Here is a 14557-nt window from a genome sequence, read left to right on the forward strand (position 1 = left end):
CAATAGAATTTTCTAAATACATGCCTATCCTAAATTTTGATTTAAAATATGTGTTTGCTTTTTAACTTCTGGTCAAGAAAATGCTTGTGATTTGTATTGAAAGAGGCAGCACAACTGCCTTTATGGGAGATTCTATGCGAGAAGAACTTTCTTTGTGGCTCGGATGGTAAAGAATCTGCCCACAATACGGGAGACCCTGGTTCGATCCCTGGGCCAGGAAGATCCCCTGGAGAATGGAATGGTAACCCACTCCAGTATTCTTGCCTGGAGAATTCCATGGACAGAGGAACCTGGCAGGCTGCAATCCATAGGGTTGCAAAGGGTCGGACATAACTAAGCAACTAACATTTTCTTTAAGAGAAGAAATGATGCTCAGAAAGTCAGGCTCACTATTGCCTGAATCAAGAGGTTTGTTTTATATTAGCACTTAGAAGATAAACACTAGCAGCAACCAAAGGAGGTGGCGTTCACTGGATGTCATCTGACTTTGAGTGGGTGGACAGAAAGGAACAAAACTGCTGAGCAGCAGAGGCAAGTAAACATTTGTGCCAGAAATACACACGTTTACCATCATAACATCACCCCCACTTTTCTGCTTTGGTAGATAAATAGACATTCTATTTATTCTTCCCAGGAATATGACATTTGTAGGATATTATTTTCCTTTAGATAGCTTTCAGTAGGATGTGAAAGAGGGTCTCTGTACAGACAAACATACCAGGTATCTAATAACTCTTTGGATAATTTAATATAGCCCCACCCAACATTCTTCATGGCCAGAGACTGTCATTTGACAAAGTTACAATATTATCAGCATCTCTGTTCTTGTCACTATGCTGTATTCTGCTAATGTCTGTGGTACTTTGCTGGCCCGGGAGAGTATGCTAAATATTAGGAATGACTCAATGCTCCATATTCATTTTGACAAATGAAATACAGTCCTGGAGGGAACAATGGACCATTTTCTGTTCCATCTTCTGGGCCATTATTGAAAGCATGGTGCATAGAATCCCAATTACATTTCTTTTTCCTTTGCTAGAAATGGCACATAAATTGCCAATCTCCCTTCTAAAATTCAAAACTAATCCAACAATTAAAATGTATCTCTGTTTAGAAAATATTAGAGCCTAGTTGCTCAGCTTTTTTTACTTCAAAGCTGAACAATGTATTTTCAAACAGCGTTCTCTTTAGAGGAGATTTTTGTAAGCTTGCTTTGATTCTTTGCCTTTGATTCTTTGAATGCTCAGTTGGTTCCTGGTAGGGTTATTTTAGTTTGTTTAGTAAAGCTCACATTAGGATTTTTTCAGTGTAGGTTAAAAAGTTCTAGTTAATTAAATCACATCAATCAATTGCATCCATCTCAATTACTTTTTGAGATGTGATATACTAATAACTGTTCCTTTTAAAAACTATATTAAATGGGTCAGGAGTGAAGGCTAAACCACTTGAAACATGACCAAGTGAGGAAAATTTACCACTGGAAGGGGTCTAAAGGATAGAGAGATTTTTCTTCATAAATACTGGTTAGGTTCTTTGGTGGAGAGTATTAACATATAAAGTTACAGAAGCCTAATTCACATGGGGTGGGGGTGTTCTGAATTTCTCATCTGATTTGAATGGAAACACAGGTAATTTTTATCTTTTTTTTTTCAGGTCTTCACTTTTGCCAAAAGTGAAAGAAAAACCACTTTCTCACATGGGAGAAAACCACAGTGTAAGTCAGGAAAAAGAAAAAAGTAGCTGAATAATCAATTTCCATTGTGTAAGTTGTAATGAGATTCTCTGTTTTTATAATAGACACCACATAACATAAAATGAATGGAAGAGAAATTGCCAAGGATCTCAGAAAATGTAAAATGAAAAAAAGTCACTTGAAAACTTGCCTAATGTATCTCCCAGGACTGAAGGAACTATAACTATTTTAAGTCTGCCCTTCTGATCCCACGTTCCTTCTAGTGAGTCAATAGAATTCAATAATCAAATGCTTCAAAGGATGGCAAAAGGTCTGACATAATTCACAAGGAAATGATTGGAGTTACTGCTAGGGGAAGGCAGAAACTTTAGGTGCATCTTTATTGAGTCTAGATTTGATTCAAAACCAGAGGAAAGTCATAAAAGCATCAGGCAAAGAAGACAATTGAATGTTTGTCCTTCCTATAGAGACAGTTCAGTTCAGTTACTCCGTGGAGTCCGACTCTTTGTGACCCCATGGACTCCAGCCCACCAGGCTTCCCTGTCCATCACCAACTCCAAAAGCTAGCTCAAACTCATGTCCATTGAGTTGGTGATGCTATCCAACCATCTCATCCTCTGTTGTCCCCTTTTCCTACCGCCTTCAATCTTTCCCAGCATCAGGATCTTCTCAAATAAGCCAGTTCTTCACATCAGGTGGCCAAAATATTGGAGTTTCAACTTCAGTATCAGTCCTTCCAATGAAGATTCAGGACTGATTTCCTTTAGGTTGGACTGGTTGGATCTCCTTGCAGTCCAAGGGACTCTCAAGAGTCTTCTCGAGCACCACAGTTCAAAAGCATTAATTCTTCGGTGCTCAGCTTTCTTTATAGTCCAATTCTCACATCCATATATGACCACTGGAAAAACCACAGCTTTGACTAGATGGACCTTTGTTGGCAGAGTAATGACTCTGCTTTTTAATATGCTGTTTAGGTTTGTCATAACTTTTCTTCCAAGGAGCAAGCATCTTTTAATTTCATGGCTGCAATCACCATCTGCAGTGCTTTTAGAGATCAAAAAAATAAAGTCTGTCACTGTTTCCCTATCTATTTGCCATGAAGTGATGGGACCAGATGCCATGATCTTAGTTTTCTGAATGTTGAGTTTTAAGCCAACTTTTTCCCTTTCCTCTTTCACTGTCATTAGGAGGCTCTTTAGTTCTTCTTCACTTTCTGCCATAAGGGTAGTGTCATCTGCATATCTGAGGTTATTGATATTTCTCCTGGCAATCCTGATTCCAGCTTGTGTTTTATCCAGCCCAGCATTTTGCATGATGTACTCTGCATATAAGTTAAATAATCAGAGTGACAGTATGCAGCCTTGACGTGCTCCTTTCCTGATTTGGAACCAGTCTGTTGCTCCATGTTCAGTTCTAACTGTTGCTTCCTGATCTGCATATAGATTTCTCAGGAGGCAGGTAAGGTAGCCTGGTATTCCTTTCTCTTTAAGAATTTTCCACAGTTTGTTGTGATACACAGTCAAAGGCTTTGTCATAGTCAATAAAGCAGAAATAGATGCTTTTCTAGAACTCTCTTGCTTTTTCAATGATCCAACGGATGTTGGCAATTTGATCTCTGGTTCCTCTGCCTTTTCTTAATCCAGCTTGAACATCTGGAAGTTCATAGTTCATGTACTATTGAAGCCTGGCTTAGAGAATTTTGAGCATTACTTTGCTAGTGTGTGAGATGAGTGCAATTGTGAGGTAGTTTAAACACTCTTTGGCATTGCCTTTCTTTGGGATTGGAATGAAAACTGACCTTTTCCAGTCCTGTGGCCACTGCTGAGTTTTCCAAATTTGCTGGCATATTGAGTGCAGCACTTTCACAGCATCCCCTTTTAGGATTTGAAATAGCTCCACTGGAATTCTATCACCTCCACTAGATTTGTCCATAGTGATGCTTCCTAATGCCCACTTGACTTCGCATTCCAGGATGTCTAGCTCAAGGTGAGTGATCACACCACCATGGTTCATGGGTCAGGAAGATCTTTTTTGTATAGTTCTTCTTTGTGTATTCTTGCCACATCTTAATATCTTCTGCTTCTGTTAGGTCCATACCATTTCTGCCCTGTATTGTGCCCATCTTTGCATGAAATGTTGGTATCTCTAATTTTGGTATCTCTAATTTTCTCAAAGAGATCTCTAGTCTTTCCCATTCTGTTATTTTCCTCTATTTCTTTGCATTGATCACTGAGAAAGGTTTTCTTATAACTCTGCTATCCTTTGGAACTCTGCATTCATATGGGTATATCTTTCCTTTGCTCCTTTGCCTTTAGTTTCTCTTCTTTTCTCAGCTATTTGTAAGGCCTCCTCAGACAACAATTTTCCCTATAGAGACAATGGTAGTTCTATTAGGCTTCCACAAGTTCTCAAAGCAAGTTTCTGGATTTTATCTACCATAAATTCCCTTCCTGAGACTCCTAGAGCAACCCACATTCAAGGACAAGGTGCTGTATAAAAAGATTTAATTAGGGACCCAGGAGGTGGCAAAGATTTAGCATTATGCAATCAAATTAAATATTCTTCTGAAGCTTTCTGTTTTCTCAACAACTTAGCAAAGTTACTCAGAATATAATAAATCCAATGGAGAATAAAACCAAGTGATTAATCAATAGTGGCAAACTCTATGACCTTTTCAGAGGGTACTTGGTTTTCCATTTTTGCTTGAATCCATTCCAAGAAGAACTAACTTCAGAAATAACGTGGAAAATCATTTGATCCAGTGTCAGACATTCAGGATTTGGTTAGAATGGATAAAATTGTGCCTTTATGTCTGAGGATTTAGGGAGTACTATTTCAGTGAGTTCTTTACCTTTAAAAGTTTTAAGTGTCCACTGTGGACTAGCTTCCCAGGTGGCTCAGTGATAGGGAATCTGCGTACCAAGCAGGAGACATGGGTTCAATCCCTGGTTTGGAAAGATCTCCTGGAGTAGGAAATGGCAACTCACTCCAGTATTCTTGCCTGGGAAACCCCATGTACAGAGTAGCCTGATGGGCTACAATCCCCAGGGTTGCAAAAGAGTCAGATATGACTTAGTAACTAAATATCAGACATAGTGGACTCACTGGGAAAGCACTGAGATCTCTGGTTCTAACTTCATTCATTAATTTGTTTATTCATTTATTTACTCACTTCCATCACTCATTCTTTCCACAAATTCATGTTAGAAATTACTATGTGCTAGGCACTATGCTAGGCACTGGTGATACTCTATCTATCAGCCTTTGTCCTTCAAAGCAAGGAGGAAACATGTTACCAAATGATGACGGTACTATAAAGTTCTTTACAGGAACTTGATATTATGATGGGAGACCTCAACTATCCTGGGCACCAGTGGAAGGCCTCCTTGAGGAAACAAGGTTTAAGCTGAGATCTGAAGGATGGGTAAGATTTCACTACGTGAAGAAGAGGGAAGAGCATTCCAGGTGGAGGGGCTAACATACACAAAAGCCTTGGGCAGGAAAGAGCATGATGCTCTGGGCAAGTTAAAGTAAGCCTAATGTGATTGGAAGCAACAACAGCCCTGAGTTTGATTCTTGGTTTCTAAAGACTATGTTTCAGTAACCAAAACCAGGACTGCCTGGAAAAATGGCCAGTTCCAGGACTGGAGAGGGAAAGTACAAGATGAGCCTCAAATACCTTGCTGTCAGAAAGTAACAAAGTGCTTAAAGAATAGAGAGGACTTGTCAAAATAACACTGAAGCAAAGCCAGCTTTAAGAAGCTTAAGTACTGAAATAAATAATGACAGTAGTATATTATAAAACAGTGAATTAAAATAGGAAATTATGAACCCACATTGATATATTTACTATACACAAATAAATTTAAAGTTTGGTAAGAAATGAGATATTTACATAGTCTCAAATTACCTTCCTACAAAATATTTGTTAATTACAAAGGGAAAAAGAATTCTTCACAATGGAGGATCTTGGCAGACACCATGGTCAAAATTAACTGAAGGTAGGGGGAGAAGGGGACGACAGAGAACGGGATGGTTGGATGGCATCACTGACCCAATAGACATGGATTTGAGCAAGCTCTGGGACATGGTGAAGGACAGGGAAGCCTAACGTGCTGCAGTCCATGGGGTCACAAAGAGTCGGACACTACTGAGTGACTTCCACTTTCACTTTTCTGTTTTTATGATTACTGTTGTTGTTCAGTCACTCAGCCGTGTCCGACTCTTTGTGACCCGTGGACTATACAGTCCATGGAATTCTCTAGGCCAGAATACTGGATTGGGCAGCCTTTCCCTTCTCCAGGGGATCTTCCCAACCAGGGATTGAACCCAGGTCTCCCGCATTGCAGGCAGATTCTTTACCAGCTGAACCACAAGGGAAGCCCATAAAAGTAGAAATTGTATGTTATTTTATAGCAATCAATGAGAAGGAAAAAATATCATTTCTCTGATATGCACAACCATCATGATGAAAAACCAGACCAACCCAAATTCAATGATATTTTCCAAAATAATTGGCCTGTTATCTTCAAGTTTCAAGAAGATAAAGGCAAGGCAAGGATAAAAAAATGTTCCGGGTTTAAGGAGACTAAATAGAAGTGACAGCTAAACACAATATGTAACTCCAAATTGGATGTTTGACCCTAAAGGATATTATTTGGATACTTCATAAAAATTAAATAGGATTTGAGAGATGAATTTCATGTGAAGATTGTGATGGTTGTAAGTATGTAGGTGAATGCTCTGCTTTGAAAGAGTTCATGTGATTAGGTTAGACCACCCAGATAACTTCTCTATCTTAAGATCAACCGATTAGTAACCTTAACTGTATCTGCAAAATCTCTTTTGTATAAAACAACACAATCATGGGGCGTAACTCCAGGAGCCAAACATTGTGGGGGTCATTTTAGAATTCTGCCTGTCCCAAGATGGAAGAGAGAAATGTACAATAATTGAGTCTTCTGCCAAACAATATATGTAAAGAACCGAAGGAGGTGAAAATTTGCTTCTCAGATTCATGAATTGGGGATTGGGAAATTCTGGATTTTGATCTTTAAGACATCTTCAGCAGCAAAATTCTTTGATTTGTCTTTATTAGGCAATAAGAGCAGCCACAGTATGTTTCTGATTTACTTAGCTTAAGGTCTGGCATATAGTAGATGCTCAGTAATGTTGAGGATATGAAGAATAAATGTTGAGTGAAGGATCAACTATGGCAACCAAAGATTTATTTCCTCATCTGACTAATCCAAATCTTCAGTGCCAATCTCTCAGTGAGTTATTCTTTCAGAGTAGTCAGGTTAAGGAGAAATCTGAGAGTTAATTTCCAGTTCCCTTTTGATTGATGATATTTGTATGTATATAGAATTCCAGAGGTGTTTTTCTTTCGAAAATACAATTTGCCGAGAAGACTTAGAACGTATTCATTTAGCAATAGAAGTAGCTAATATATTCAGACTGAAAGAATCTTATGATGCTATGTTGTTACAATTAACATGTGTTATGATGAAAGTTTAAAAAGATTATTATATAGGGATATATAAGGAAATTGTATTTAAGATTATTTTGGAAATAATTTTACTACTTTTTGTCATTATACAATGTAAATATGCTCAAAGCAAAAAAGAAAAAAGAAGAAGAAAAATACAGAAGAGTATGATAAATAAAGATTACCTGTAATCCCACAATTCAAAGATAACCACTACTAATATCTTTTCATATTTCTTTCCTCTGCAACTATGCGTAAAACATATCAGCATATATTATATATATATGCAATTCTATATATGGAGTTATTTTTAATAGCTGCAATATATTTTATCACGTGGTTCTAGTAACATATTTTATTTATCCAAGCCTTTATGATGGCTATTTAAATCATCTATAAGTTTTTTAGAATTGTACATACCACCAAAATAAATATCCTAGTGTATAAATCCTTATACTTTGGTTTAATCATTTCTGTATAGTAAGTATCTAGAACTACTATTGATAATTTGATATGCAAATCTTGATATTATCAGACTTCCATCAGAAATGTTTAATCCCATAAACAGATTATAAACTACTTGCTTATCCTTACCCAAGTGAAGTGAAGTGAAGTAGCTCAGTGGTGTCCGACTCTTTGCGACCCCATGGACTGTAGCCTACCAGGATCCTCAGTCCATGGGATTTTCCAGGCAAAAGTACTGGAGTGGGTTGCCATTTCCTTCTCCAGGGGATTTTCCCGACCCAGGGATCGAACCCGGGTCTCCCTCATTGTAGGCAGACGCTTTACCGTCTGAGCTACCAGGGAAGCCCATCTTTACCCAAAATGGGTATTATTAAATATTTAATATTTTCAAATTTGGCACATGAAAAATAATATATTGTTTTAATTTGCTTTTTTTGTATAGCTGTATTACATTTTATTTTTTCTTCTGAGTTTTAAAAAGTATTTTAAGATGAGGTTGTTTGAATGGCTCTTAGGTGTTATTTCCTCTTACTTTTTTGTCCAGAAGTATATTTTTTATCCCTTATAAATATTGAAATCCTTATTTAAATAATATCTAGAAGGCTGTGTTACTATGACAGGCAGCTTTTAAGATGGCCCCCAATGGTCCCAGCCACCTGGTATTCATAATGCTCTGAAATCCCCTCACTCATTGAGTGTGCACTGTCCCTGTGAGTCCCCTTTTTGTATTTCCAAGAGAATATAGTACAGGAGATGGGATGTCATTTCCAAGATCAGGTTATAAAACTCTGTGACTTCTACTTGTGAGCAGATTCTCCTATTGCTGTCTCAGCTGCATACTTTGAAGAAATAAGCTGCCATGCCGGAGCGCCCACCTGACAAGAAACCTTGAGAAGACTCTGGCCAAGATCCAGCAAGGAACTGACCCTCAGTCCATAAGCCTGTGAGGAGTGCATCTTTCCCCAGCAGCATCTTCAGATGAGACCCTAGGCCTGCCTGCCATCCTGATCACAGCCTTGGTTGTGGCCATTTTATTGTACTACACTGTCTTGCAATGAGATGCCCTCTGTGGCATATTGTATCTCCAAAGTTTACAACAGAGTCTTTCAAATATACTGAATTGTGTCTTTAACATACTATATTTTATAGTACAGAGATCCACTGTTTATTTCAAGATTCCAATATAAATGGGTTATCATATACTATATGGCAGTAAGCAGATTTTAAAACAGCCAAAAGGAAATTTGACCTCAGGATTATTTACATTTGACACAGGAAGTTGACAACAGCTCTAGTGTTTGTGCTTGTTATTTTTGTTCAAGATCTTACTGGCTACTTACTCAACATTTTACTTTTCAATTAGCAGTAGCAGTCTTAAGAACACTCCTCTGCTTTGACTTCCCAGTAAAGATTGGAAATTCCATGCCAATTTACTTACATGTACTTGTATTTATATAGATTTGAGCACCTGCTTATGTATGTCCTGACTTGTCTAGATTCTGTGAAAGATAAATAAAATAAATATCTTACTTGTTGGCCCTGGGATGCGTTTTTCCTTAGAAAATGTTTAGTATAGAGAGCTCGGTATTGTACAAAGGCACATTAATTCTGCTTATGGAGATCAGAGGACACCTCTGTTGCCTCCTCTAGAATAATGCTTGCCACTTAGCATTTTTGTGTTAGTGTGAGTAAAAGTGTTCAAAAACTTAAGAACATTTTGCTAATGTAAGTCATTTGTCTAAGAATGTCTCATTTGGCTCCCTGCTTATGAGGCATGGCCAGAGATCCACAAACTGTCATTTAGGGGAATATGGAAGGCCTCTTTTCCCTTTCCACCTTGCCTCTGCCTCCTTGACTTTGCCTTTATCACTTTAAATCCCACCTCAGGAGAGTCCTCTGATAGAGATGAGGGTAACATGACTTACTTCTACTCATTGAAATGTTTACTATGACAATTAGAGGGAAAATTTAATAATTCCTTATAGAGATTCTATTTATACATTCATTAAGTGAAAGATTTTCACAGAATGAGGAATTCAGCAGTGCACAAATTATGTCTATGTTCTTTTCTACCAAGTCTTTTTTTCTCACACAAAGAAAGGTGACAACATCAGAGTTAGATGTAGACTAAATAGGCTGGAGAGCAAGGCCAGAACAGAGGAATGAAAGAAGGGGAGCCTATCCTCTCACTTGCAATTTTACCCTGGTCGAGTCAGCTTTGAGTGACCACTACACATTCTGTTTTAAACAAAATCCCAAGTAGCTGTTACCCTTCTGCCCAAAGTCAGAGTTTGTTTTTTTATTATCAGCTTTTACCATCTGAATTTGATCAGTTAAGAGAAGTCAAGAAATCTATGTTAAAAGTTCAGAGAGTTCCCAACCTTGGCAGCTCACAAGAAATAAAATTCATGCCTCCCATCAAAGAATTGATAGGCTGTTTTACTTCCAGACTTCAGTTTATAAGCACAAAGGGAAAGACTTGTCAATGGAAAGTTCATATACATCTCAGTAGGAAGATGAGAACTGATTCACTGGGAATAGCTCTAGTACTATTCACAGAGCACTTAAATAATAAGGCATTAATTCAATGTAGGACTTCCCAGGTGGCTCAGTTGTAAAGAATCTGCCTGCCAAGCAGGAGAGGCAGGTTCAATCCCTAGGTTGGGAAGATCCCCTGGAGAAGGAAATGGCAACCTACTCCAGTATTCTTGCCTGGGAAATCCCATGGTCAGAGGAGCCTGGCAAGCTATAGTCCATGGGGCTGCAAAAGAGTCAGACACAATTTAACAACTAAAACGAAATTCAACCTATGAGAAACACCTTACAGCATTTTCCCCAAGGAGTGATTAGTATCTCAGGACGATACCTCCTCAGGGTTCCACCTCGACCTTCTCCATTTGGTGACTTTCAGAATGACCGGATAAGCCATACAGTGTGACAGAGAGACAGGACAGGATTTGGAATCAGAACATTTGGAGTCCACTCAGTACTTCCAGCTATGTGAGCAAGTCATCACATTGCTTTAAACCTCAGTTTCCTCATCAGCAACAATTTCATCACGTTGTTCAGAAGTTCACTGAAATAAAAAGTGTGAGATATGTTGTTCTACACATTACACTCATGATTTTTATTGCGATAGGTGTGTATAAATTCCAGAACATCCCAAGAGAAGCAGCATGACTTATTCAAACACAGATGTTATGACAGTAACATAACTGCCGCTCATAAGCCGCATGAGAGGTTCAAGTTTTCATTCTAGTCTGTTAGGACACATCCAAAGATATGCCTGGGACAGAGGACCCCTGGGAAGTTCTCTCAGTAGACATAAAAAGATGCCTTTGAGGTTCATTATGTATATTTTAAAAATGAAAATAATTCAACTAAAATAATTTCTTCTAAAAGTATATATATTTTAAATTCTACCACACACATACAAAGTAAATCTAGCCAGCCATTTATACAGATAACAACCTTTTCTGATGACAAGTTTTAAGAGAAACCAATCCTTAAATTAAGTTGCCATGCCTTTTGCATTCAACAGAAAGTGGATGCAAAAAAAAGTGAATTTGGAGATTATGCTAACTAATTTTTGTTCTTGAAAAGATGTGAGGCACTGCCATGGCAGGGACGGAAACTGTTTCAGTTTTCCAGTTTCCAGAAGTACCTGTAGTTGCTAGGCCTTTGATAAACTATTTAGTGGATGAATTTGAGTACTCTACTCATGACTTAAAAATATTCATGGTAACATTTTTGATCAACCTAGACAGCATATTAAAAAGCAGAGATATTACTTTGCCAGCAAAGGTCCATCTAGTCAAAGCTATGGTTTTTCCAGTAGTCACGCATGGATGTGAGAACTGGACTACACAGAAAGTTGACCACCAAAGAATTGATGCTTTTGAACTGTGGTCTCAAGATTCTTGAGAGTCCCTTGGACTGCAAGGAGATCCAACCAGTCCATCCTAAAGGAAATCAGTCCCGAATCTTCATTGGAAGGACTGATACTGAAGCTGAAACTCCAATACTTTGGCTACCTGATGCAAAGAACTGACAATTGAAAAGACCCTGATGCTGGGAAAGATTGAAGGTGGGAGGAGAATGGGATGGCAGAGGATGAGATGGTTGGATGGCATCACCGACTCGATGGACATGAGTTTGAGCAAGCTCCAGGAGTTGGTAACGGACAGGCAGGCCTGGGGTGCTGCAGTCCATGGGGTCGCAAAGAGTCAGACATGACTGAGCAACTGAACTGAACTAAAATGAACATTTTGAGTGGTGGTGGGCTGTAGAAAATACATACAAGACAGTGGTGAAAAGTATGGATTTTAGTAACCAAAGGACATATATATGAATTTCAGACTCTCTAATCCCTGGCCATGGGATCTTGGGTAAATTATTTAACTTTTCCAAGTCTTGATTTCTTTATATGGGAAACAGCAATAACAACGATCACCACCACAGTGTTAAAATGAATGTGAATAGAATATATGCTTAAAGATAAGTTTTAAAAGATACAAAAAGTCTTGAGGATGTATACTGCAGCTACTAGTTAACCTTTAAAATTTCATTTCTGAAGTTGTCAATTAACTGGAGACATATGTTATTTTAAGGAGAGATTGTCAGCCTAAGATAACCTGTAGTATCATCTCATTTGTGCTTTTGATCTCCTTTGCATCTCCAACTTCAACTAAGGGAGTCTGATTGTTTATTTTTATTTCGTAAGCAAAATTCATGAAACCTCAATGTGAGATTTATGTTTGCTTTTCAAAAAATCGTCATTAGGTAAATCAAGAGACAAATGAAAGTGGTTCCTGTGGTTGTAACAGAGCAACCACCTCCACTGACAGGAGTTTTGTTTAGTTGTTGCTCTGCTGTATCTGCCATGTGTGAAATGACAGGTGGATCATTCAGGGAATTCAATCTACCCACAGAAAGCGGCCAAACATGACAGCTTATTTTGGGAACCATTCTATCATGAGGACACATTTGTTCTTGTAGCAGCCTCAGAAAGCCTCCCTTTTATTAAACCGTGTCTTGATTAAAGGAACAGCTAACATCTACTACCTAGAGAATGGTTTTCTCTTGACAAAGCTGCCTTATCATCAACACATATTTTATTGTTAAATATTTGTTTATTGCCTGTTTCCAGCAGCACAGATTGAAAGATGGCTCCTGGAAGGCTGAGCATAGTCATCTCAGTAATTACAAATAGAAAATTCTTATAATAGTGCATATGACATTTTAATCTTATAAAATGTATAAAACAATATGCTTCTGAAAAAGAGGACATGGGAATGGAACTGCTAGTTTTCTACTCATTTTAAAGTTTCAGACGTGGTATAGTTCACCAAAATTTGTTTAGTAATTAAAATTTAGAAGCCAATTTAGAAGTTACTATGTTTTTACCAGAGTCTTTAAGTGAAAGCAAATAATTGTTTATTAACTGTAGCTAAAATTAAGAGTGACATTTGTTAAGTCACTTAATTGTGCTTTTTATTCTCTTGAATTATTTTCTTAATCTATATTCTCTACCTATAATATAATAAATTAACTATAATCTCTATCCAATCTTGGGATTTGCAGTTCATTTAACTTCTTTTACTAATGCAACTCCAAATGGCCAAAATAATCCTTTGAATGATGAATAATAAGTGTGATACCTTGAAAGTGGGAAGGTAGCTCCATTTTACCAGTTTTTAGGACATCATACTCTTGTTTAATTTATTTCAGATTCAGTAAGCATCTCACAAACTTTTTCATAAAATAATAATAAAGGCTTATCAGGACAAATAATAATTCACTGGTTGAGGAGTGTCTAGTAGATTGTGAGCATTTTTTCTCCCTCTGGTATAGGTTGAGTGTTCTTAAAATTTAGAACACTGGCAAAATTGCTTGCCAAGTTACTCTATTTAAATTTTTTCCCTTATTTTTGACCTGCCACACATAAACCACTCCAAGATCAAATTTCTTTTCTTTTCCTCAGATTGCAGTTAATAATTAACTTCTTCCCTAAAATTAAAACAATAAATACACCATTCTCAGTGCTTTTTAGCTGTTCCAGAGTAACTGATTTTTGAATAATTTCTGTATGTTTTCTGTGAAACACAGATACTGTCCTGTGCTGAAAAGAGCAGATTCTAGGAGGAATTGTTTCTCTACCACACTGATAGCTTATGATGATGAATGCTTCTAGAATGGCAAAACAGCCCCTGCTTTGAATGAGTACAGATGGTGTTAACTGTCTTTCTTATTAGTCATTTACTTTCAACTCACATTCACATCAAGTTCCAAAGTGTTGTCTTCTTGGTGAAGGATAATGATGAAGATGTGACTTCCAGGTTAAAGAGGTGACTTGTCAGTCATATTCAGATTCTCATAGTTGGGGCTGAGACCGCTTTCCGGCTACTCAGGGGCCTGCTAGACTTTCTGTAAGGGAAATGTGTGTACTTCTCTCGTATTGCTGTTCTATCCTGTCTTTATCCCAGCTCTGAATCTTCTGATCTCTCCTTCAGTGTTCCAGGCACTTCAGGGAGAGTACAGAAGCCTCTCAAATCCTTGTCCATCGTACAAGTAACACACACACACACTTTCAGTGCCTAGTAGTGCCTGGTACAGACTGAGTATTCAATCAAGTGAATACATTCAATGAATGGTAGAAAAAGTGAAGGAATAATAATGACATGAACGATGAAGGAAGACTGAAGGAAATATGAAGGAAGATGTTATGAATTTTTGACATAATCAAGATGTTTTGTTTTGTTGCTGTTTCTATAGGAGTAAAGATGAAGTTTTATCATTCTTGGAATAGAGATTAAAATGGATGTCTTTCTTAAGTTAAATAAACATATCATTAGACAAAAACATTTCAAAATAATTTCTAATCTATAGCTACAAAATGACTGGTAGTTTTA

Source organism: Cervus canadensis, chromosome 4, assembly GCF_019320065.1.
Source record: "Cervus canadensis isolate Bull #8, Minnesota chromosome 4, ASM1932006v1, whole genome shotgun sequence".
NCBI lineage: Eukaryota > Metazoa > Chordata > Mammalia > Artiodactyla > Cervidae > Cervus > Cervus canadensis.